The 23,251-nt window shown below is 42.2% G+C and overlaps 1 long non-coding RNA gene across 1 annotated transcript in view; it reads right to left on the bottom strand.

The window, feature by feature from the left end:
• The window catches only part of LOC309617321, a 465,615-nt gene that overhangs the window by 63,187 nt on the left and 379,177 nt on the right, over window positions 1–23,251 (bottom strand). The window lies entirely within an intron of this gene.

The raw sequence follows: 23,251 nt of genomic DNA, 5'->3' as shown, positions 1-23,251 counted from the left end.
CATAGTGTCTTTGTCTGGTTTTAGTATCAGGGTAATGAGGCTTTGTAGAATGAATTCGGGATTATTCCATCCTCTTAAGTTTTTTGGAATGGTTTGAGAAGGATAGATATTAGTTCTTCTTGATATATTTGGTAGAATTCCTCTCTGAAGCCATCCAGTCCTGGACTTTTTTTGCTGGGAGATTTTTACTACCTATTCAATTGCACTTCTAGTGATTGTCCTGTTCAAATTGTCTGTTTCTTTTTGATTCAGTCTTGGCAGGCTGTATATTTCTATAAATGTGTCCATTTATTCTAGGTTATTCAATTTAGTGACATATAACTGTTCATAGTATTCTCTTATGATTTTTTTGTATCTCTGTGGTATCAGTTATTTCTCATCTTTCAATTCTTATTTTGTTTATTTGGGTCTTCTGTCTTTTCTTTTTGGTGATCCTGGGTCAAAGTTTATCAATTTTATATCTTTTCAAAAACCAGCTTTTAATTTCACTGATCTTTCCCATTGCTTTTTAAATCTGTTTTGTTTATTTCCTCTCTGATCTTTACTATTTCCTTCCCTCTTCTGACTTTGAATTTTATTTGTTCTTTTTCTACCTCTTTTAGGTGGTAGATTGGGTTGTTTGTTTGAGATTTTTGTTTGTTTTTTTCTTGAGGAAGACCTGTATTGCTATGACCTTGCCTCTCAGAACTGGTTTTGCTGCATCCCATAGATTTTGGAAAGTTGTGTCTCCATTTTCATTTGTCTTCATGTATTTTCTGATTTCCACTTCAATTTCATCATTGACCCACTCGTTTTTTAGTAGCATGTTGTTTAGCCTCCATGTGTTTATTCTTTTCCCATTTTCTTTCTGTAGTTGTTTACTAGTTTCATACTGTTGTGGTCAGAAAAAATGCTTGATATAACTTCTATCCTTTTAAATTTGTTAATGCTTGTTTTATGACCTAGTATGTGATCTATCCTGGAGAACATTCCATGTGCACTTGAATATAATGTGTATTCTGCTGTTTTTGGAGGTAAGATCCTGTAGATACCAATTAAGTCCAACTGGTCTGTTGTATCATTTAAGACCACTGTTGCCTTATTGATTTTCTGTCTGGATGATCTGTCCATTGATGTCAGTGGGGTGTAAAATTCCCTGCTATTATTGTATTATTACCAATTTCTCCCTTTATGTCTGTTAGTAATTACTTTATATATTTAGTTTCTCTTGTATTGGGTACCTATAGTTAACAAGTCTATTATCCTCTTCTTCTACTGATCCCTTTATCATTATATAATACCCTTCTATGTCTGTTGTTATAGCTTTTCCTTTGAAGTCTATTTTGTCTGATATGAGTGTTGGTACCCTCACTTTCTTGTCATTTCCGTTTGCATGAAAACTTTTTCCATCCTCTCACCTTTAGTCTGTGCATGTCTTTAGTCCTGAAGTGACTCTCTTGTTGGCAGCATATTGAAGGGTATTTTTCTTTTATCCAATCAGTCACCCTATGTCTTTTGATCAGAGCATTTAATCCATTGACATTAAAGCAATTATTGATAGGTATGTACTTATTGCCATTTTATAACTTGTTTTCCAGTTGTTTTTGTACTTCTTCTCTGTTCATTTCTTCTTTTTTTTTTTCTCCTATTGTTTGATGATTTTTCTTTTGTAGTATGCTTGGTTTCCTTTCTTTTGCATTTTTGTGTATCTGTTGTATATTTTTGATTTGTGATTACTGTGGGGTTCACGTATGTTGACCTATAATTATATTTACTTGATTTAAACTGATAGTCATTTAAGCTCAAACACATTCTAAAATATCTACTTTTTTTTATTCTTCTCCCCCACATTTTGCGATCTTTACGTCATATTTCATATCTTTATGCTTATCCCTGTTTATTGAAGTTATAGTTACTTTTACAAATTTTTGTTTCTTTTAATCTACCTACTGGTTTATTTAAATGATCTTGAATATTTACTACATATTTGTGTTTCCAATTGGGATTTTCCCTTTCCTATATATTCTTACTTCTGTCCCATTTAGAGAAGACCCTTTAACAATTATTTTAGGGTAGGTTTACTATTGCTGAATTCTTTTAGTTTTTGCTTGTCTGAGAAATTCTTTATCACTCCTTCTATTCTAAATTATAATCTTGCTAATTGGAGTATCCTAGGTTGCAAGTTTTTCCCTTTCAGCACTTTAAATATATTATGTCTTTCCCTTCTGGCCTGCAAAGTTTCTGCAGAACAATCAGCTGATAGCGTTATGGAGATTCCCTTATATATGTCTCTTCGCTTTCCTTTTGCTGCCTTTAGAATTCTCTGTCTTTAACTTTGGCCATTTTAATTATGATATGTCTTGGTGTGTGTCTGTTTGGGATCCCCTGTGCTTCCTGTATTTGGATATCTGTTACCATCTTTAGGTTTGGGAAGTTTTCATCCATAATTTCTTCAACTATATTTTTGATACGCTTCTCTCTCTCTTCTCCTTCTGGAACCCCTATAATGTGAATGTTGGCACACTTGATGGTAACCTAGAGATCTCATATATTGCACTCTATTTTTTTTTTAAATTTCTGTCTGCTGTTCTGATTGGGCGATTTCCATTGTTCTGTCTTCCAGATCACTTATGCATTCTTCTGTGTCATTTAGTCTGCTATTCATTGCTTCTAGAGGTTTTTTATCTCAGATATTGAATTATCTACTTTTGAATGTTTTCTTTATATTTTATAGTTCTTTATTAAAATGATCTATGTTTTAATCACTTCTCTTCTCTAATTCGGTTAGCATTTTTATTACCAATGCTTTGGATTCTTTGTCTGGTAGATTGTTTATTTCTGTTTCTTTATTTTTTCAGGGTTTTTATCTTGCTCTTTCAATTGAGAGTAGTTTTCTGCCTTTTCATTTTATTTAACTTTCTCTGTCTCTGTGAATTTAGGTGAAACAGTTACCTATTGTGGTCTTGAAGGGGTGTTCTTATGTGGGAGTATCCCTATGAAGACTGTGTATGCCCAGTGCTTTTGGTGGGAGAGCTGGATTTCATGTGGACACCAGTCATATCTTTGCTCAGGGTGTGCTGACAGCTATCACCTTGGTAGGCGGGTCTGGCTGGTGATGGAGAAGCTAGAGCCTGTGCAGGATGTGAGACATGACTTCCTCTCTATTCAGTGGCTGTCACTGCCCTGTCAGGGGTGGAGGTGGCTCCCAAGTTGCTGGAGCTGAAGCACTGAGTGTCAAGCTCTAGCTGGCTCTGTTCCCTTTAAGTGTTGTTTTTCCTTCTTCCTGTGCTGGGGTCTTTGCCCCAAAGGAGGGATGTGCTGAAGCAAGTGGGGTTTGTGCACCTACAGAGGTCTGATGCTCTGCCTCTATAGGCATCTGTAGCCCATGGTCACATCTTTTCCCCTGCTGTGTCCACCCCAGATCTAGTTCTAGGCTGTGGTGTGGAGTGAGCACATGGCAAGGTGGTGATGGGAATTCAGGTGTTTATGCTGCCATCAGAAGTCTGGCCTGCTTCTGGGGCACTGCTTGAGTAATCACCAGCAATGGCTACCACCACCCCACCTGCGCTATGGCCTCAGGTTCCCAGGTCACCTCTGCATCTCTAGGTAGAGAGTTTTCACAGGTCCTGGCTGCCCTAGATCCAGTGTCAAGTTGTGGTGTGTAGTGAGCAGGCCAGGGTGTTCACTCAGCTTGGACTGGGGAGCATGGTGAGGCAGCAGGCACCAGAGCAGACCTCTCCACTCTGCCTGGGGGCAAGCTGGCATCCACACACTTCTCAGGAGAGAAGCCTAGGCTTCTCCAGCCTTTATATCTGTCCCAACAGTTCTTCTAATAGCCAAGGGGGCTTGTCTCCTACTCATAGGACCCCAGGACTGGGATTCCTAGTCTATGGCTCAACCTGCTCACTCACAGGGTGGATATCCATTCATGCAATCTCCCTTTTCCTCTTAGTAGCCTCCCAGGGGCACAGGTCCCAACCCAATGCTTTTCTTCTCATCCTACCCAGTTACGTGTGTATCTTTCTTACAGCATTTGTTGTATAGGAGTCCTTCTGCCAGTTTCTATTTAGTTTTCCATAAGTCTTGTACCACATGTAGATGCATTTTTGATGTCTTTGTAAGGGGATGTGAGCTCCACATTCTCTTACTTTGCCATCTTGATCTCCCTCATAAGGGTTTATTTCTTGACTTTCCATTCTATTACATTTATCTATATATCTATCCTATGTCAGTATCATGCTTTATTGATTACTATAGTTTTGTTGTAAGTTGTGAAATTGAGAAATATTATGCCTTCAACTTCATTTTTTTTCAAGAATGTTTTGGCTATTCTGGGTTCCTTGCATTTACATATGAATTTTAGGATTAGCTTGCCAATTTATGCCAGAAGGCAGCTGGGATTTTGATAAGGGCTGTATTAAGTCTGTAGATCAATTTGAGAAATGTTGCCTAATCCAACTGTTTTCCTATTCATTACATTTACTTAGATATACTTTAATTTCTTTCAACAATGTTTTATAGTTTTAAGTATATAAGTCTCTCAATAACTTGTTAAATTGATTTCTAAGTGTTTCATCCTTTTTGTTTTTATTATAGATGAAATTGCTGTTTTAGTTTTATTGTTTGGTTTTTCATTGCTAATGTATAGAAATATAGTTGATCTTGTAACCTACAACCTCACTGAATGTGTCTATTAGTTCTAATAGATTTTTAGTGGATTCCTTGAGATTTCCTAAATACAAGATCTTATCATCTATAACTTGAGATCAATTTACTTCTTCTTTTCAATCTGGCTGTCTTTTATTTATTTTCTTACCTAACCTGCTCGAATCTCCAGTAAAATGTTGAGTAGAAATTACAAAAGTAGACATTCTTGTCTTGTTCCTGATCTGAAGAGGAAAGCATTTAGTCTTTCACCACTATAACATTACCTTGGGTGTATAGATACTCTATCAGGTTGACAGTTCTATTATATCTCTAGTTTGTTCTCGTTAATGGGTGTTGGATTTTTTCAAATGCTTTTTTTTTTAAATTTCCTGAGTCTGTTGACATAATCCTGTGGTTTTGCCCTTTATTCCATTAATATGATGTATTACACTGGTTAACTTTCAGATGTTAAACCAATCTTTCATTCTAGGAATAAATTCCACTTAGTCATCATGTATAATCCATATATATATATATATATATATATATATATATATATATATATAATGCACATATATTGCTGGATTTGGCTTGCTAGTATTTTTTGAGGAATTTTTATGTCTATATTCATAAGGGTTAGTATTAATCAGTCTTTGAACATTTGGTAGAATCAACCAGTTAAGCCATCTGGGCCTAGGCTTTACATTGTGGGATGTTTTCTAATTGCCAATTCAATACTTTTTACTTATTATAGGTCTATTCAGATTTTCTATTTCTTCTTGAGTCAGCTTTCATATATCTTTACATCTTTCTAGTAATGTTTCCATGTCATTTAAGCTATCTAATTTGTTGGCATGCAGTTGATCAAAGTATACCTTTGTAATCCTTTTTATTACTGTAAAGTCAGTAGTGATAGCCCTTCTTTCATTCCTGATTCTAGTCATTTGAGTCTTCTCTGTTGTTTTGGTATTCTTTTCTAGGTGAATTTAGTTTTGTCTTGGTGAGTTTGTCAATTTTGTTTTTTTCAAAGAGCCAAGTTTTGGTATCATTTATTTTCTCTATTCTTTTTTAAATTTACTTATTTTATTTATTTATGCTCTAATTTTTATGAGGCATAATTTTCTGTTTCTTTGCATGTCTCTTTTGTTCTTGTTGAAAAATGGACATTTAAAATATTATAATGTGGCAACTCTGAATATCAGATTTTCCCCCTTCCAAGGTTTGTTTATGGTAATTATTTTTGTTTGTTTAGTGACTTTCCTGAATTAGTCCTGTAAAGTTTGTATTCTTTATTATGTGCAGCCACTGAAGTCTCTGCTTGGCTAGCTTTGTGGTCAGCTAGTGTGAACAGAGATTTCCTTAAATGCCTTGAACCAATATGTCTCCCTCCCTTTGCCAAGGCACTCTGTGTGTGTGTGTGTGTGTGTGTGTGTGTTGAGGCACTCCTTCAATGCTCCAGCAGCTTACAACTCTGCCTTAGTCTTCACTTCCTGCTTGTGCAGAGCCTCAGGGATAGCCAAGGTGAGTGACTGGGGTTTTCTCAAGTCTTTCCTGGCCATGCCACAGCTCTGGAAACATGCACATCCCTCTGCATGCACATGGTCTTCTAGAGCCCCAGGAATAAGCTAGAACTTTTCAAAGACTCCTATGGTTATCTCATTCCCAGATATTGCTTGTAAGTTTTTTGGTCGGCTTCTTGTTTGCCCTGACTGGTATCACTGCCTCAGACCACTGTAATGTTGCATAATTCCTGCTGATTGTTTTCAACAAACAGCCCTGGAGATAGGGCTCTTCCCACTAAAGGAGTTCTGAGTCAGATAAAGGCAGTGGGACCTTTCTGGGAATCTGCCAAACAGGTAAAACACTGACAGTTGTCAGGTGGGGGCTTTTGGTGCAGCTCCACATCCACCCTGCCCCCTCTAGTGGCTGCTACTCTGTTGGCTTTCACATTTACTGTGGCTCTGAGACCACCACAGAGCTCGGGAGAGGGGGTGGAAATAGGGCCAGTTAAAAGGTCTTCATGCTTGTCATTCTTACCAAGACCCAGCTGTTTTTCTTGAATAGATGCTACTCAGATTTTCGGAAGTCTTTGGTTAATTTCCAGAGTTCTGAAAAAAAGGGATTTTGACAATTTTTGCCAGTGTTCTCATTGCCCTTATGGAAGAGCAGATTTTCAGAGATCCACACTCCACCATTCTGGAAGTGCTTCTGTCATAATTACCTTGTCTTCTTTTGTCCCTTCTTTGTTCTTCTTACCCCAAGCCAGTCACAAAATGGAACCACGAGCGTCTTAATCAGATTATCTCTAAGAGTCAAATGATTTACTGCATGCAAGTAAGAAGTTCCCCTCACAACCGCTAAGACAAAAGTGTCTTCAAATCTTCCTGGAGCAGCCTGTAGTGAGGTCAAATCAACATCTTTGACTTAAAATTAAAATGATAGCATCAAATAAGACTAATTGATATTTGACTAAAAATACAGCTTAGATGAAATTCCATCAGTGAGAAAAATGTTTTTTTAAAAGATATCAGTGATGTGATATCTAAGAGGCATTTTGATCTCTGACACATAAGAAGGTTGTTAATAAGAAATAAATATTAAAATGTGATGTTAGAATTATCAAGAGCAATTAACAATAATTATACCTCTAAGCCTCCAAAGCAATTAGGGAATGACCTGGGCCCAAAGAGCAGCTCACAAGCTTCTCCCACACACCTGCCCCTCTCAATGGGAGCTCTTCTGAGGCTGGCTTTGCTGTTCACCTTATGTTTGTTTTTATTTTCTTCCCAAACAGTAACTGGCCTCGGCTCAGATGCCGTGATCTGCTATCTCACAGCCATTTTTCTGAACATAAGCAGCCTGCATTTAAAACTCTCCAGCTCATCTGTCTTCATTTGAAGACCGAGTTAAAAAATAAAATTAATGATTGCTATCAGGGGGAAGACGAGGAGCATCTTTGGTGAAAAGTAGATCTGCCACGTTTGGCCAAGGCTGACATCTTTCACCAGCTGGAAATGGCTGGATATACTTGTAAACATTATTAAAAATAATAACTTAATGTTTCCTTCCTGTGACTCGCTAGCATTAGCAAGGTAGTTCCAATTAGTATTTCCTCTGAGTAAGGTGGGCCTCTGACTCCGTTTCATTTAAAAGGGGATTTGTTTTCTAATTTTTACTTCTGCTGTTGTCAATAACAGACCGGAGCAGAATGACGGCTGCCGTCCTCCCATCACTTACATTTTGCAGAGCCCCAGCGAAGGAATATGCATCTTTGATTTTATTTGTTTTAGCTGTGCTTGTTCAGTGGGAGAGAAGACACATTTACGTCTCTGTGATCTGGATGGTGTGGCATGGAATTTCAAGCTACAAAGTAAATCACATCAAGAGACTAAATCATTTTGTAGGATTTTGAGAGTGAAGGCAAATAATTCAATGATAAATTAATGTGAGTGGTCTGGAATAGGATGCTTTTCCTTGGAAAATTCAGCCTCAAGTCCCCACCAATGGTGCGCAGTGTGGCTAGGAGGAAGGAAGGAAGGGAGAGAGGTCGGGGGAAGGGAGGGGACAGCGGGCACCTCTCTGCCCAGCTGCCTCTCCTTTGGGTGGTTCATCCCTGCTTGTTGGATCTTCCTTCCATTCTAGTGAGTGAGTATCTCTTTAATAGACTCATCTTGCTTTATTAAAGTCAAAAATATGTTTTTAAATGCTAAATGAGACATGCATTATTGCAAATGCAAAGCTACAAAATGTGTTTGGCAGCCTCAAGGTAATAATTTCTTCCAATTTCAACACAAAGTTGGTGAATATTTCAGTTGATTATGTTGGGCGATCCAGTAGTCATTTAATCATATTAACATATAACTTGCATATGCAACATAATCTCACTCGCTTGCTTATCTGATACCCCAGAAAGTCTCACAAGGCAACAGGCGTGCACATGCACGCATGTTTGCGAGCGTGCACACCCTCATTTCCTGGGGTAGGCTTTTAACCAAAGTTCTATTTAATGTCTAGGCTGTGCAAATGACTGTCTCTGTGAACTGACGTAACGGAACTTTTTAATAGCATAACAGAGCAAATCATTATGCAGAAGATAGGAGGCATTATTTACAACATTAATTAAGTCCAGGGGAAAAAAAGGACCATATAAACGCACTTCACTTTAAGTGCTTTAGCTTGGGAACCTATGTCTTGTTCTTCTACTTATTTCAACATTCAAGTAGAGTTCAGGATGCTGAACTTTTTAACTTTTTGTGTGTTGCGGGGTGCTTTGGGTCTGTAATTTTTTGTAACGCGGTGACATGCCCGAGTGTGCCAGGAGTTACCAAGGATCATAGGAAGCAGAGAGCTGAAACCCACCTAAGAAGAAAGGGACTTCTCGTGTGTGTGATGGGAAGTTGAGTCCACATGCCCCAGGCCCTGAGAGGGAGGGGGCTCCGTGGGAAGGAATGTGCTCTCCACCCTGGAAGACTCTCCATCACACAACCTCCTATGACCCTGCCACCCACCCGACCTTCCTACCCACTTTGTGCCCAAGTTAAAAAGTGGTTGACTTGTCCACTGGCGAATGCTGAAGTATCTGTCAAAATCATGTACACAGGATGGCAGAGGATTCTGAAGGATGAAAGGAAAAACTCTATTTTATTCAGACTCTGACACCATTCACCCATTAGGTACCGGATTAGGAGTTCATTCTGTGCTTTATTTCTCTCCTTGAACCCATGTAGCACAGGTGCCCCTGTGCACTCCATCAGACCAATGCTGGAGTGAGCTCTAGGAGCAGGAGGGAATCTGGGGGGTGACCAGGCTCCTTACAGATCAGATAATTTGAGGGAGGTGAGAGCAGGCAAGGCAAGGAGAGGAAGGAACTGTGTTTTATTTGGAATAAAAATGTAATCTAGCATGAACCTAGGCTTGTCTCATTCCGACCAAGGAATATTTTTCTGAGGGAGGAGTGGCTAGAAGGCTTGTCCAGTTCCTCTGAGACGTGTAGGAAAGAAGACAGAGGGGTCTGAGTTTGAGGTTCACAGCTGACTCCAGCACAACTCCCAGGAAAAAAGATTTACCTGAACTCCAGAAATTCACAAAACAACATAACTGAAAAAAGGCAAAGCAGAAGTTTACTTCCTGGTCTTTTTTAGAGGACCAGCAGGATATGGGAGAGAGAAAAATTATGGACAGAGCCATATTTTTGAGCAGCCCCAAATATGCCAGATTTACTGGAACTTACAGCTGATTACCCAGCTAATTCGTATCAAGCCAAACCATAATTAAAGCAGGAACCCTGAGGAGTGGTATCACCAATAGCGTAGTAGACTCAATTGGGATCTTTATATTCCTCTGGAATTATTATAATAGCATGGCTTAAACACACAATTTTTAAATTCAGATCTGGTCCAAATTCTCATTTTGAATATCCTGAATCCCTGCTAGACCTTCTTGCTGAATTGGCGTCAGGATGAGAAGGTCACTTGATCCATGCAGGCTGGCCAATGGGGCCGACAGGGCCAAGACTATTCCGTGGGCAGAAGGAAGGAAGTTGAGAGCTCTAAGGGCTCAAAGTCCCAGCAGATGGAAGGTGACAGACAGAGAGAAAAGATTGCATGAGAACATGTCCTACTGTGCCTGGTGATTTGTTGGGTATCTCAGTGTTTGTTCTGTGACAAGTTGGACTTTGGTACAAGGTCAGCTCCTGAATCTTGATTATGTTTTTTTCCCCCTTGAGCCAAGAGACATTGATCTGTACATCTAGTTTACCTTGTTTTCTTAGCCATTTGTGACACAGTACAACAGTTCCCATCGAAAAAAGTGTCATGTAAATAAATTACAGCTTAGGACGTATACATTAAATAATTTTATAAATGAACTTTAAAAATGAAGGAATAAAAAATGCCAAGCCTGCCTTGTAGAGCAATAGTGATTATTCTGATCATGTTGTCATGTGTAATGAAGCACAGGCCCATCATTAATCAAAAGAACCAATCAGATAAGTAATTTAGGCAATATTCTTTACCGCAGGACACATTGGTCAGTAAAAATGCATTAAAATAGCAAAAGATCAATAGCAGACACCAGGGACTGTGTTTACAAACTGGTCTTAAAGTTTAGGGTATTAAATTCTCAGTCATATTGGGTATCTGTTTGGTAAAGATAAAGAAAAACTTCAGAGAAATGAAAGTTTTTTTAAGTTAATAGTGCAGTCATAATGTATACTGTAATAAATGTACAGAATGTTGCATTGTTTTGTGATGAATGGCAAAAGTGTCCCCAGTTCCTTTCAGAAGCATTATCAAGCCTCAAAAAAAAAGAACCATGGAATGAGCAGTGATTGAAGAATTGGCCCAAAGGTGGCAGTGGGTAGCCGGCAGGTCCTGGGTGATTAAAGACGATTTATGTTCTGAGCAGCCAGGGTTGGAACGTGGTGGTCAGCCCCAGCAAGTGGCAGGTAGTGACCATTATCTCTCTGGAAGGTGGGCTCAGCTTCCCTGCCACTGGTCCCCTTGCCAGAAGCCTCTGTTTGGTCACTTTTTATAACGGAAAGTTTCACTCATACTCCAGACACACAAAGTGCATCTCAACAAGTTCAAAATAGCCACCTCCTTTTTCTTTCCTAACAAGTAAATGCATTTTTGAAATAAATCCTGACACCGATTCTACAAACCCAGCACAGATGTTGAAGAGAAACACTTAAGCAACAGAGGGCAGCGGTGGCGATCACACAGTGGGACAGAGGCCGCAGGAACGGCCATCTCTCAGCTGGTGTCAACTCCGAATAAATGTCACAGCATCAGGCTAAAGGCCACCAGAGAAAGCCAGGTGCTTCTCCCAGCCCTCAGGTCCAATGTCTCGGTGTCTTTAGATTGTGAGTCAAAGGAAGGTGGTACTTGGGGCAAGGACAGTCGCTGAAATGTTTCTCTCCCGTGGTGGTCACTGCACTGAGTACTGAGGATTCCCACACTCTTGCAAGGGCTTGTCACACATTTTCCCATTAGGAAATAACTCTGCCAGGAAGATACACTTCATTCCTTGATTCATTCAGGCTTTATCCATAGAGTGCCTGCTATGCGCCATTGTGCAGACATTATCATTATTCCAACTGGAAACCCAGAAAGAGACACTGAGAAGTTGTGGTTTGACTAATGCCACACATAAAGTGGTATCTCCCAACTGGAAGAAAGAATGAAAGAAGAAAGAATGAAATAAAGGGAAGGAGGAGAAAGAAAGGAAATGTCTTCTCCCCTGACCCCACTTCCTCCCGCAATCGTTGCTCCTACTTTCCTGCTCAATTTCACAGCAACCTTTCTAGAAAGACAAAAAGATGGCTACACTTGCTGAACACTTCCTCCTCTCCTAGTCACTCTTCGACCCATACTTCCTTGCTTTTCATGCTTACTGTTCCATTGAGACAGCTTTGGCAAGTCACCAATGAGTTCCATGTTTCCACATCCAATGGATATTTCTAGGTCTTAAACTTGAACCTCTCAGCAGTGTTCAAATATTTGGCCCCTTTCACTTTCCTCAGTACCCTCATCCCTTGGCCTCCAGAATTCTGCATATTCCTCTTTGCCCTCCTCTCCAGGATACTCTATCTCGGGATACTTTGGTGGCCCATCATATTCTCATGACCTCTACATGACCTCTAGATGCTGGCAGGCAATAGAACACAATTAAAAACAACCTAAATGTCCATTGATAAGGGAAGTGTTAAGTAAACCATAGCACTTTAATTCTATGGAACCAAAGAGCTGTTTAAAAAACAAATTAAATCTATATGTATATATATAGACCTGTGAAGATCTCTAAGACATATACTAAGGGAAAATAAAAGACATCACTGTAGAGAATGATACTATTTAAGTATGATATATTTCTGTGTGTACATATAAATGTATGCAATGCATTTTAAAAGATCTGAAAGATGGGTATACACAATGCTGGGTATGAGAAATAAATTGGAGGAAATGACAGGGATTTAGGGCGCTCAAAAGGAGCATACATTTTATCTCTATTGATAAATATTTTGAAAATGAACCATGTCTCCTGTAATTAAAGACTAAAAAATCATTATAAATAACTACTATGCACATTTAGGCTTACTCTATAGCCCTCCTCCCTCTTGTCACTTTCTCCAGTGGTGATTTCAGGCAGTTCAAGGACTTAAAACTCATCTATTTGAAAGTGTCTCTAGACCTAGAAATCAGGTCTTTCTTCTGAGCTCCAGATGTGTTTCTATAACCACCTATTTGGATTGGATTCTCCACCGAAAGTATCACTGTCAGCTACACAAATCTTCCCTAACCAACTGGAACACTAATTTTCCCCCTAAACCCATCCTTGCCCAGTTTCCCCATCTCAGTAAATGACATTATCATTCATTCTGTTGGTCAAGTTGAAAATGTACAAGCTACACTTGACTCCTCCCCTCCCCTCATACCCTACACCTAGTCTATTCTATATACCCTTTATATCTCCAAAGTCAGCCTTGAATCATCCTTCTCCTTCTCTCCAAAATCTCCACTATCACTCCGAGTCAAACCACCACAATCTCTCACCTGTGCTGCTGCCACAGCCTCCTCATTGACTTCTCTGCTTCTTCTCTTGCTACTGTCCACTTTATTGTCCTCCCAGCCATCAGAGCGACCTTTTCCAGCATAGGTGGGGTCAGTCACCCCAGCCCAGATCCCTGCTCCTCACTGCACCTTGCTTATCCTTCTAGAGATGGGCAAGATAGAGCAGTGCTGTGGCTCTGAATACTCTTCAGAAGAGCCCACCCATGGTAAGTGCCTTGCTCAGTCTCCCTTCCTGGAAGGAGGTTAGGAGAACCTGTTGGGCAAAGAGAGAGGAGAGGGAAAACATAGATGTAGCCTCAGTGTCTTCAGTGAAAACACTGGATGAAGAGCTTCCTTTGGCCTAGAGAAGCGTGGCTGTCTGAGCTCCTCTCAGTATTGCCACTGGCATCAGACAAGGTGTTTCCAAGTCTCGGCCCCACATGGCCGGAGTTGTCCATCTTCCAAGTCAAATTCACAAGGTGCTCAGTGTTTGTTCCAAGACTGCAATGGCACTAGGGGAAAAAATACAGAATCACATTCTGTAGAATTTTGAAACTATTGTTCCTTGGAATCCTTATTCTGGAATGAGATTCAAAACCAGATAGATAGAAAGAGACCAAACTTGAGCTGGCTTTTCCAGAATGCAATATCTAGGTAACTGACTTGGTTTTAAAAATTATAATTTTAGCACAGTTTTCTTGGAGAAAAATTGATAAGACAAATCTGGAAAGGAGACTAGGGTAAGGTTTTGTGAAAATAATATGACAATTATATCAAGCTAACTGCAAATGAGAAATGAATGTATTTTATCACAGGATTTTTGTAATGTTCTTGTAAGAAGAATTTATTAAGCTTTATGTAGGTGAGATGTTAGAGGTTGGAAGTTTAAAATTCTAAGAGTAAGATGTGCATGGGTACTACTGAGTCACTGTATTTCTTATTTAAGCCTCAATTGGTATTAATATTGGGCTATATATGTTGTATGAGCTCCAAACAAAAATAAAAAAGAAAATTATACCAAGAAAAAAGCATTCTTTAACACTCTGGGTGTTTAACATTCTGGGGAATCCAAATAATATGATTTCTGACGGGCTAGCCAGATCCCATGCATCCTTCAGCCAACAACGCTTAAGCCATATGAAATATGTGAAAGTTTGTACCAGAGGTCCACCAAAAGCCCACAGTCACAATCTCTTAGGAAGCCAGAAGTCATTTATTAATAAAGCTATTGACATGTTTTAATATTTATAGTTATTTACCTTGCAAAGGAACTGAATCAGGGAGTACAGATATCAAGTCAGTCCTTGGGAGAGTGAGTATTTACTTAGGCTAATAGCTTCTCTTTGGAGGACGGGCAAAGAAGAGCAGGCACTGAGGGAGACCCGGTAGCCCTTTTCAAGGACTCGTGGGAACTCTGAGAGCAGGTGTGGGCACAGCAGTTCCAGCAACGATGACATTCATTCCTAGGGCCACACCCCACTCTTGCCCTGCCTCCTGTCATCAGCCCCCCCACCCCCACCCCTGCAACCCCCGTGAAGGGAGACAGAGAGTCACACTGCAGCTCAGTCTCCTGGATTGGGCACCCCTATGATTGACAGTTGGAGTCAGGTCCTAATTTTGCTCCTTCTTCTTGCACCTTATCCACAGTATCCTTCTTCAAAGACCACCAACATGGAAGACCAAGGAAAGAACGACTACCAGCTCAGGCTAGAGGAGAGATACAGAGGAAGCAGGACCATGGGGCAGGAGTAGGGGGCGGGGAGCACTGAGGGTCTCAGGAAACAGAAAGGGACACAGGACTGACAGAAGATAGACCCAGGACACTCCTTGAGGGTCTACTCTGCAGCCTCTGGCTCAGTCCAGTTAGGCTGAGTTATGCTTCAGTGACAACCACAACCACAAAAATACATGTCTTGCTCTTAGGACATATCCATGCACATTGGCAGGGACTTTGCCCTCACAGAGGACCCTGGCTGATGGGGGCTCCATCTCAATGTGTGTCTCCACGAGTGTCATGGCACAAGACAGCTGGATGTGGACTCCTACCAGACATGCAGTGCTCCGGGGCCACAGCCCATTGGTCAGGAACAGTCACACAGCCACCCCTAAATTCAAGAGGGGAGAAAAGTATAATTCCCCCATGAGCCCAGCAGGAGAGAACGGGGGATCGCTGAGCAGGAGAAATGTCTGCTCCATGCAGGGAGCTCAGGGAAGATTTAGATCAATGACAGAAGTAACGGGATCTCTGCCTTCATCTGGACTTGAAATAGTTTGAAACACTTGGCTTGAACTTAAAGGAAAACACAAACATGCCTTCTCTAGGACTCCATGGAGGTGGCCTGGAAAGGAGTGAGACCATTTTGTTACAGACTGGGCAACCGTCCCTTCCACCAGAGATAGCAAAGGACCATGCTGGCATGTTCCTGGCATTTATTGTCATTTATTCAACAGGCCTCTCTTAGACACTTCAGCAAAAATAAATTTTGTGATACAGTAGCAGTTAAAGCTGACTAGTCAAATATAGTAGGATATCAAGGAGTAGGGGAGGCCCAGCTGAGGCTGTTTGTCATGCAGCACGTGTTATGCTGAAACTCCATCTCATTTTGTGATTTTCCCGAGCAGGATTCACTGTTCTTTTAAGAGAGAGAAACACTAACATTTGGGTCCTTCTGGTATAAGGGTTTTTCCAGATAAATGAGATAAAGAGCCAAAGGGCCAAAGGAGCTAAAGGCAATTCAAGAAAATGAGGAAATGATAAACTCTGAGATTGAAGTTGGGGGAGAGTGAGAGAGAATTGGAGGGGGGAGGGAGTGATAGAAAGAGAGGAAGGAATCAGTAGTTTGGAGACCCTCGTAAGGTCCGATCACAATAAAGCTGGGAAGGGTGAAGCAAATCGATGAGGAAGTCAAGAGGCTGTGGTTGGAGTTGTAGGTAAGGACTGTGGGGGGGAATTGGAGGCTGGAGAGTGAGTGGAAGGAATGGCCACAGTTGTTTAGCGTATTGAGGAACTGAAAGCCCCAAGTACTGAAATGAGCATCCCTACAGAATGCCAAATTCACGTGGATCCTGGGAAGGATCGAGGTGACAAGGACGACAGTGAATCAAGAGCTGAAATCTACAATGACAGAGAAAGTAGAGACAGTGACAAGCAGGGGATCAGGGTGGTATTGCTGGAAGGCAGAGCCATCAATAGAATAAGGTTTTGGTTTTATAAACAGAGGGATGGGGTTGTAATTTTCTGGAGGTGGTGATGGTGATCAACAAGGTCCACACACCCATCTCCCATAGCTGAGATTCGTAGGGAATGAAAGAACACAGAGCCAGCACTGAAAAGGGCTGCAAGGGGACTTCCCTGGTTGCACAGTGGTTAAGAATCCGCCTGCCAGTGCAGGGGATATGGGTTCAAGCCCTCGTCGGGGAAGATCCCACATGTCGCAAAGCAACTAAGCCTGTGCGCCACAAGTACTGAGGCTGCGTCTCGAGCCACAACTACTGAAGCCCGCACGCCTAGAGCCCGTGTTCTGCAACAAAGAGTAGCCCCCGCTCGCGGCAACTAGAGAAAGCTCGCGCGCAGCAACAAAGACCCAACGCAGCCAAAAATAAAAATATATTAATTAATTAATTTTTTAAAAAGGAGGGGCTGCAAGGGAAGTAGTGTGTTCCAGAAGACCCTGGTCTCAGTCCTCAGGGTAAAAAAGCCTCAGGAAGAGAGGCTGGCCATGCAGACCGGCTCCTGGAAGATGGCTTGCTGATCACTGAACCCATCAGTCAGTTATCTGGTGGGTTGGCTTGACGAAAAACGTGGGGAAACAGAGAACATGAAACTACAGGACAAAATCCAGGGAGACGATTCAGAAATCGGTGTGTCCGAAGTGTTTTATGTTCTCAGTGGTCCCTACTGTGGGACAGCTGCAGTGCAGACAGCAGGAGCAGCTTAGAGACAGGCTCTCTTCCCGCCACTTCGGGACACCCAAGACCCTCGTCCAGTTTATGCTGGCAGTGTGGGAGGGAAACGGGAATAGCTGTGGACTTCTGAACAAGATAGATGGAGAGAAAGAGATAGAAAAACGGGGCAGTTTCCCCAAGTCTAGGGAGGGTTGGCGCCTAGCCTATTCCCTTGCAGCAGCTTCTGGAAAATTCCCGAAGTCTCACTTGGAGCGTAGAGACCACGGAGCTGTCAGACTCAATGTTTTCAAACCTGGGCAAGCGGCACTTCAGCACAAACCAGGGAGGACCAGGGACAGGCTGGGTGCGCCAAACGCCCAGGACAGGGTTATGAGGACTCTTCTCCCCCTGTGGGTCTGCAGGGCGCAAAGCTTAGTGGCACTCCTATGGCTCTCGGTTCGGGCCTCACCTTTCTGCTCAAATCAAGAAACCAGAAAAATCCGTTCCAGTCCCTCTTTACTGATGGAAATCATCAAGGTATGTGAAATTGTCTCCACAGGCACAGCCTCATTTATGCTGATGGAGTGAGGAAGCTGGCCATGTGATGAGGCCCAGGAAGAAGAGCCCTTGGTACTGACTCTTACTTTGATTATCACTGAAAATTTGGAAATTCTGTCATCAACTGGAGTACTTCTCACTACCACCCTCCCCAGGAGCCTGTGGGTGAAGAGCACATGACCTTTGTTTTTTCGTATTTTTAGCTTTAGCAATTTATTTTTAATTATGTGCAGAAATAACCCAAGAAGGGCAGGGACAAATATATCAAAACACTTGATCACAAAAGACCTGTAGTTACATAGACATGACAAATATTCAGTTAAATTCTGCACTGTTGGTTACATATGTTGATCTTTTGTTTTGAGTGATGTTGAAAGCTCTTTGGTTAAGAATGAAAGTTTCCGTGAAACTTGAACGTTACATTTTCTTTTTTCTTAAGTTTTACTTATTTTTACTTTTTACTGAAGTATAGTTGATTTAATTTCTGCTATACAGCAAAGTGACTCAAATATACACATATATACTTTCCTTTTTATATTCTTTTCCCTTATGAATTATCCCAGTATACTGAATATAATTCCCTGTGCTATATAGCAGGACCTTGTTGTTTGTCCATCCTATATGTAATAGTTTGCATATACTAACCCCCAACTCCCACTCCATCCCTCCCCCGCCCCCCTCCCCCTTGGTAACCACAAGTCTGTTCTCTATGTCTGTGAGTCTGTTTCTGTTTCATAGGTTCATTTGTGGCATATTTTAGATTCCACATATAATGATATCATAAGGTATTTGACTTTCTCTTTCTGACTTACTTCACTTAGTATGATAATCTCTAGGTCCATCCATGTTGCTGCAAATGGCAGGCCTCCTCCTTCCCGCCTGGCCACGCTCTACCAGCCCTTCTAGCCCCCTTTCTGCAAACCCTCCTGGCAGGTACCCTCTTCCTTGGAACCCATTTTCTCCCTCTCATTCATTGGATGAAGCCTTCCAGAGGTCTCTGGCTCTGAGGCTTTGAAATCCCTTTGTTTCTTTGTGTTGTTAAAAGACTTTCCTCCCAGGGACTTCCCTGGCAATCCAGTGGTTAAGAATCCACCTTCCCAGCTGCATTGCACAGGGAGATCAGCCCTGTGCTTTATGACCACCTAGAGGAATGGGATGGAGAGGGTGAGAGGGAGACGAAAGAGGGAGGAGATATGGGGATATATGTATATGTATAGCTGATTCACTTTGTTATACAGCAGAAACTAACACACCATCATAAAGCAATTATACTCCAATAAAAATGTAAAACAAACAAAAAAAAGAATCCACCTTCCAATTCAGGGGATGCAGGTTTGATCCCTGGTTGAGGAACTAAGATTCCACATGCTGAGGGGCAATTAAGCTGGTGCATGCTCTAGAGCCTGCATGCCACAACTAGAGAGAAGCCCATGCGCCGCCACAAAAGATCCCTTGTGCCGAAACTAAGACCAGACGCTGCCAAATAAATAAATAAATAAATATTTAAAAAAAAAAAAAAAAAGGGTTTCTTCCCAGACACATTTTATCTTATTAAGTAGCTTGCAAGTTCCAGGAAGCATGAAGGTCCTTACTCTTTTCCTCTGTGATCTCCTAGCCCCCGTACATGCGTACATGGCCTTAGCCCAGTCAAGGCTCTCAGCTAATACTGGTTGCATTATTAAAGGCTTGCTGACCACAGATTAAGGCAAAGTTAGGGGTAGCGCAGCCAGTGACGGTGAGGGGTCTCGTCTCCTGCTGGAGACAACGCCGAGGCACAGGGCAGCGCTCACATCCCCAGATGTAAAGGGGCCTCTCTGTCACCCTACGTGCACGCGTCCTCCTGGTTAGTGAAAACTGAGAGAAGGAGGATCAAAGTTTGACAGGTGGGTCAGAGCCTAGTTCCTGAGAAATATGCAGCACCCACCATGAGCAGTCTCAAGAACTAGATTTTACCAGCTATTACCTGAGCCAGATCGGAGGTCATGAATTTTGCCATGTAGGCTAAAACCAAAGCAGTGAATATCTCTATTTCTAACCAGACACAACTTGTCTATATTTTTTTTTTTTCCTCAAAGAATGTGGGAACTTACTTTTATTGGATGTAATTCAATTACTTTTTTCTATCCCATAAAACAAAAATAGCTCATTCAAATCAAACCAGGACTCCTTTCCATTTTTGGCCTGTTGACGGCATCTTTTGTACCCAGCTAAGCAGTCTTTGCAGCGTTTGGCACTGCTCCTGCTCTGAGGGCAGGATTTAGAACAGATGCTGACTTCCTTGAGTCAGGATGCTCCCAAGTTGTCTGCTGATTAGTGGGCTGCATGATGAGATGTGACAGCCTAGAGATTCCTGGCCACAAACCGTTCCTAATGGGGGAAGCCACTCTGCTACTCTTGGAAGGCACCCCTTTGCAGAAGTTCCACGTGTTGGAAGTTCCTCTGTTAACCCCATAATTCCTCCAGTGCACCTGGCCACAGATCTGGGGGCTCAGGAAAGCTGACCCAAGGTTGGTAGCCTGAAGTTGCTAAGCACAGGAACTCAGCATCAATTGGTGTAGCCTGGCGAGATGTCTTTGTGAGGACCCACGTTTGCTGCAGTGAGCTCAGTGAAATAGATGACAGCAATTGACAGAGCAGAGCTGAGCGGGCAAACAGCAATCACGGTGGAGGGCCCACTGGGCCATGCTCAGACCACACATAGCTGGTGGGTCCAGGGCAAAGGCTCTGCTCTCCCTTGGTACAGAAATTGTGGCTCTGTTCCAGGAGCACAGATGTGCTTGACCACAGCCACTGTCCCCTCTTTGGGTCCCACCGGCTACAAAGCCAGCTAAGGTAGAGAAGAGGGCGGGATCTGCTCTCATTCCCAGAAAGGAGCCTGTTAAACGAACAGGGAGTCCAGAGCTTCATAACTTCAGCAATCAAAAGAGCCTTCTGGACCTCAAGCCATGTCCAAGTCACCAGATCCAGCCCAGGTGTAGAGGGGTGGCCAGCAGGCTCAGGGGACTGGAACAAAGTCACAGCATTTCACCCCTGCAGGGAGCTCAAGGGCCAGCTTAGAGAGCGCAGCCTCCCCTGAAGCCAAACCAAGGGAGTAAGGATTGCCCAAAGGCAACAGTTACACAACATGTGCCTCCCCTTAAAGTACAAAGAAGGACTCTTCTTGAAATGTAGCAGGTGCTGCAGAGTCAACTATATACCTAGAAATTTCAAGGGGGAAAAAAAAGCCTTAGTCAATAGCATCACCCAGATAATCACTCAGCTATAGGTTGAAATGCTCACAATAGTAGCAAGTATTTGCTGCCTCTTGATACCAAATTTCAAAAAGAGATTATTTTCCCAGTACACGGCAGTGTCTCTTCATCTGTCTTTTCTTGGGCACACGTTTCCTCCTCAACCACAAGCTTTCGCAGGGAGATGACCCCCCGTCTTCCTTGGTCAGGATGCAGTCAGTTACCCAGTGCTCACTTCCTCCCAGGGAGCCCAGTGGAAACCTCCAAACAGCCATACTGTGCTGCCTTGTTAGAACAGGCACACTTCTTTTTTAAATCAACGAGTAATAAAAATACTCAATTAGTAATGTGCAGCAGCATTATTTTTATTCATCTATACATTTCTAGTTAAAATTATACCAGTCTTAAAAATTGCAACACAGTATACTCAAGCCGTTCATTTTGAATGCAAAGCAGTTGAGAGTTTGCAGTCCCCGTGAGGTGGTAATTTCAAAAGGAAAAGGAATGGTAAGCCAACAAAAGAAAAAACGTGAAGCCATAAGTAATTTCTTCTAAGAAAATGTATAGGATACACTAATTTGAAAGAAAAGCGATTTTGAAATATAAAAGGAAATCTAGAAAAACGAAGCATTCAGCCCTTTTATTGCATGATGTTGCCAATAATATTGTATATGTGATTAAAGATTCTTTCCTCAGACGCTTAAGCCAATAGAAATTGAACTTGCCAGAGTACAGCCTCCTTCCAGCACCCCTGCCTCAGCTACTGGAGGGGGTGGGAAGGCCTCATGGTTATTGGTATTCAAATCCCATCATGTTTAAAGAGGTGACTACAAACGAAATATTTAAGGGCTGCACGGTCCACCTGCATATTGAAGCCTGGCTGTCTCCAAAATGGTTACATCACAAAGGAAAAGTGTAAGGCGCCTCTGCCCTGTGCTCCAGCTGCAAGAGGAACGGAGGGTCCAGTAGGAACAGATGTTTCCTGCAAGTTGCTCTCTCCATCCCACGCATAGTTTATACAATATTCAAATTCCACTTGGCACTTATCCTGAAGCTTTTATTTCCCCCTTTCTCTTTTAACAGTTGTAAGAAAATTGGTCTCTGTTATCTCAAAGCAGTAAAGGCAGTGGTGGTTTTTGACTGTGCCCTGAATCGGAGGGCCAAAGACCACGGCCCTGGCTTTCTGCAAATGCTTTTTCAACCCTGGTGCCTTAGGAAAACACGCCTGCCTGTGTGAGCCTGGGATCCAGTGAGCAAGGGAATGCAAACCTCTTGGCTCTGATTAGCACTGCTTGGGGTCTGCCCCCAAGGCCTTTCCCCTGGACATGACTTTGCAAGGAACTTCTTTAACTTGAAATTTTCACTGAACTCTATGGATGACATTAGCCATCATATGGTTTTGATAATGTAAAGCAATATGCAAATTTTCAGGCCAGTAAATGCTGTGTCAGAAACCAAGTTGGGAGGAGCAGATGACCTTGGTACAACTTGCGCTGAGTCTGTCCAGCTTTGGTAGGACGACCACAATGCTTCTGGGTCTGGCCAGGCAACCTGGGGCACCAAACACCAAGGAGATACAGAGACGGGGACCCCAGCAGGGCAACTCCCTCATGTGTGAGGTGCTGGAGTGCAGCTTCCAAGACAGACGGAGAGTCAAGGGTACACATATACTCTCAAGCTCAAATCGGAAGAAGCACGCGTCTCTCGTCCTCACCCAGAGCAGGCATGTGTGCTGTGTGTGCCGGCCACATGTATGACCGCACGTGTGCCTGTGCACAGAATGCACACCAAATTTAATAACCTTGCTCTAGCTCCAAATTAATTCGAATCTTATACTCACATTAAAAATGAACTCTATTTTATGTTGATCATTAACTAAGAATATTTCACACTGGAGATTTGTCATATTAAGGAGAATTGAAACCACTTATGTCAATTAAAGGTACAGCATTATACTTAATCTCAGCAGAGATTACCGAAATACTCTAAGCATGATTTTACAGAAATGTAAAATATAAATCAGACAAGGGAATACTGACCTCCACACACACATGCCCCTTGCCCACCTCTGGCGCTCCTCGAAATATGGCTGCCTGCACGTTGATGGGGCTGGGGATGGTGAGCAATATTTCAGCAAGAAACTCCTGCCGTCCCTGGCACCATAAAAATCAAGGCCAGAGGAAGTGCTGGTGCAGATGGGAGAAAGAAAGTCAGTTTTAGCTTTGGGGGATTAAAGTACACACTGACTGAGAAACGACATAGCAATGAAGAAAAGACGAATTTTCTAAAAGGCTTTGCAGAAGTACCACAGAGAGGGGCTCAGGCGGGGCCTCAAGTGAGAAATGCTGGTGCAGAAGGCTATTCCCCACCTGCTGCTGATGATGTACAGTGACACAGGCCAAA

The sequence above is a fragment of the Balaenoptera borealis genome, assembly GCF_965194805.1.
Source record: "Balaenoptera borealis genome assembly, chromosome: 19".
NCBI classification, from domain to species: domain Eukaryota; kingdom Metazoa; phylum Chordata; class Mammalia; order Artiodactyla; family Balaenopteridae; genus Balaenoptera; species Balaenoptera borealis.
This window is presented reverse-complemented; position numbering and strand designations above follow the sequence as displayed.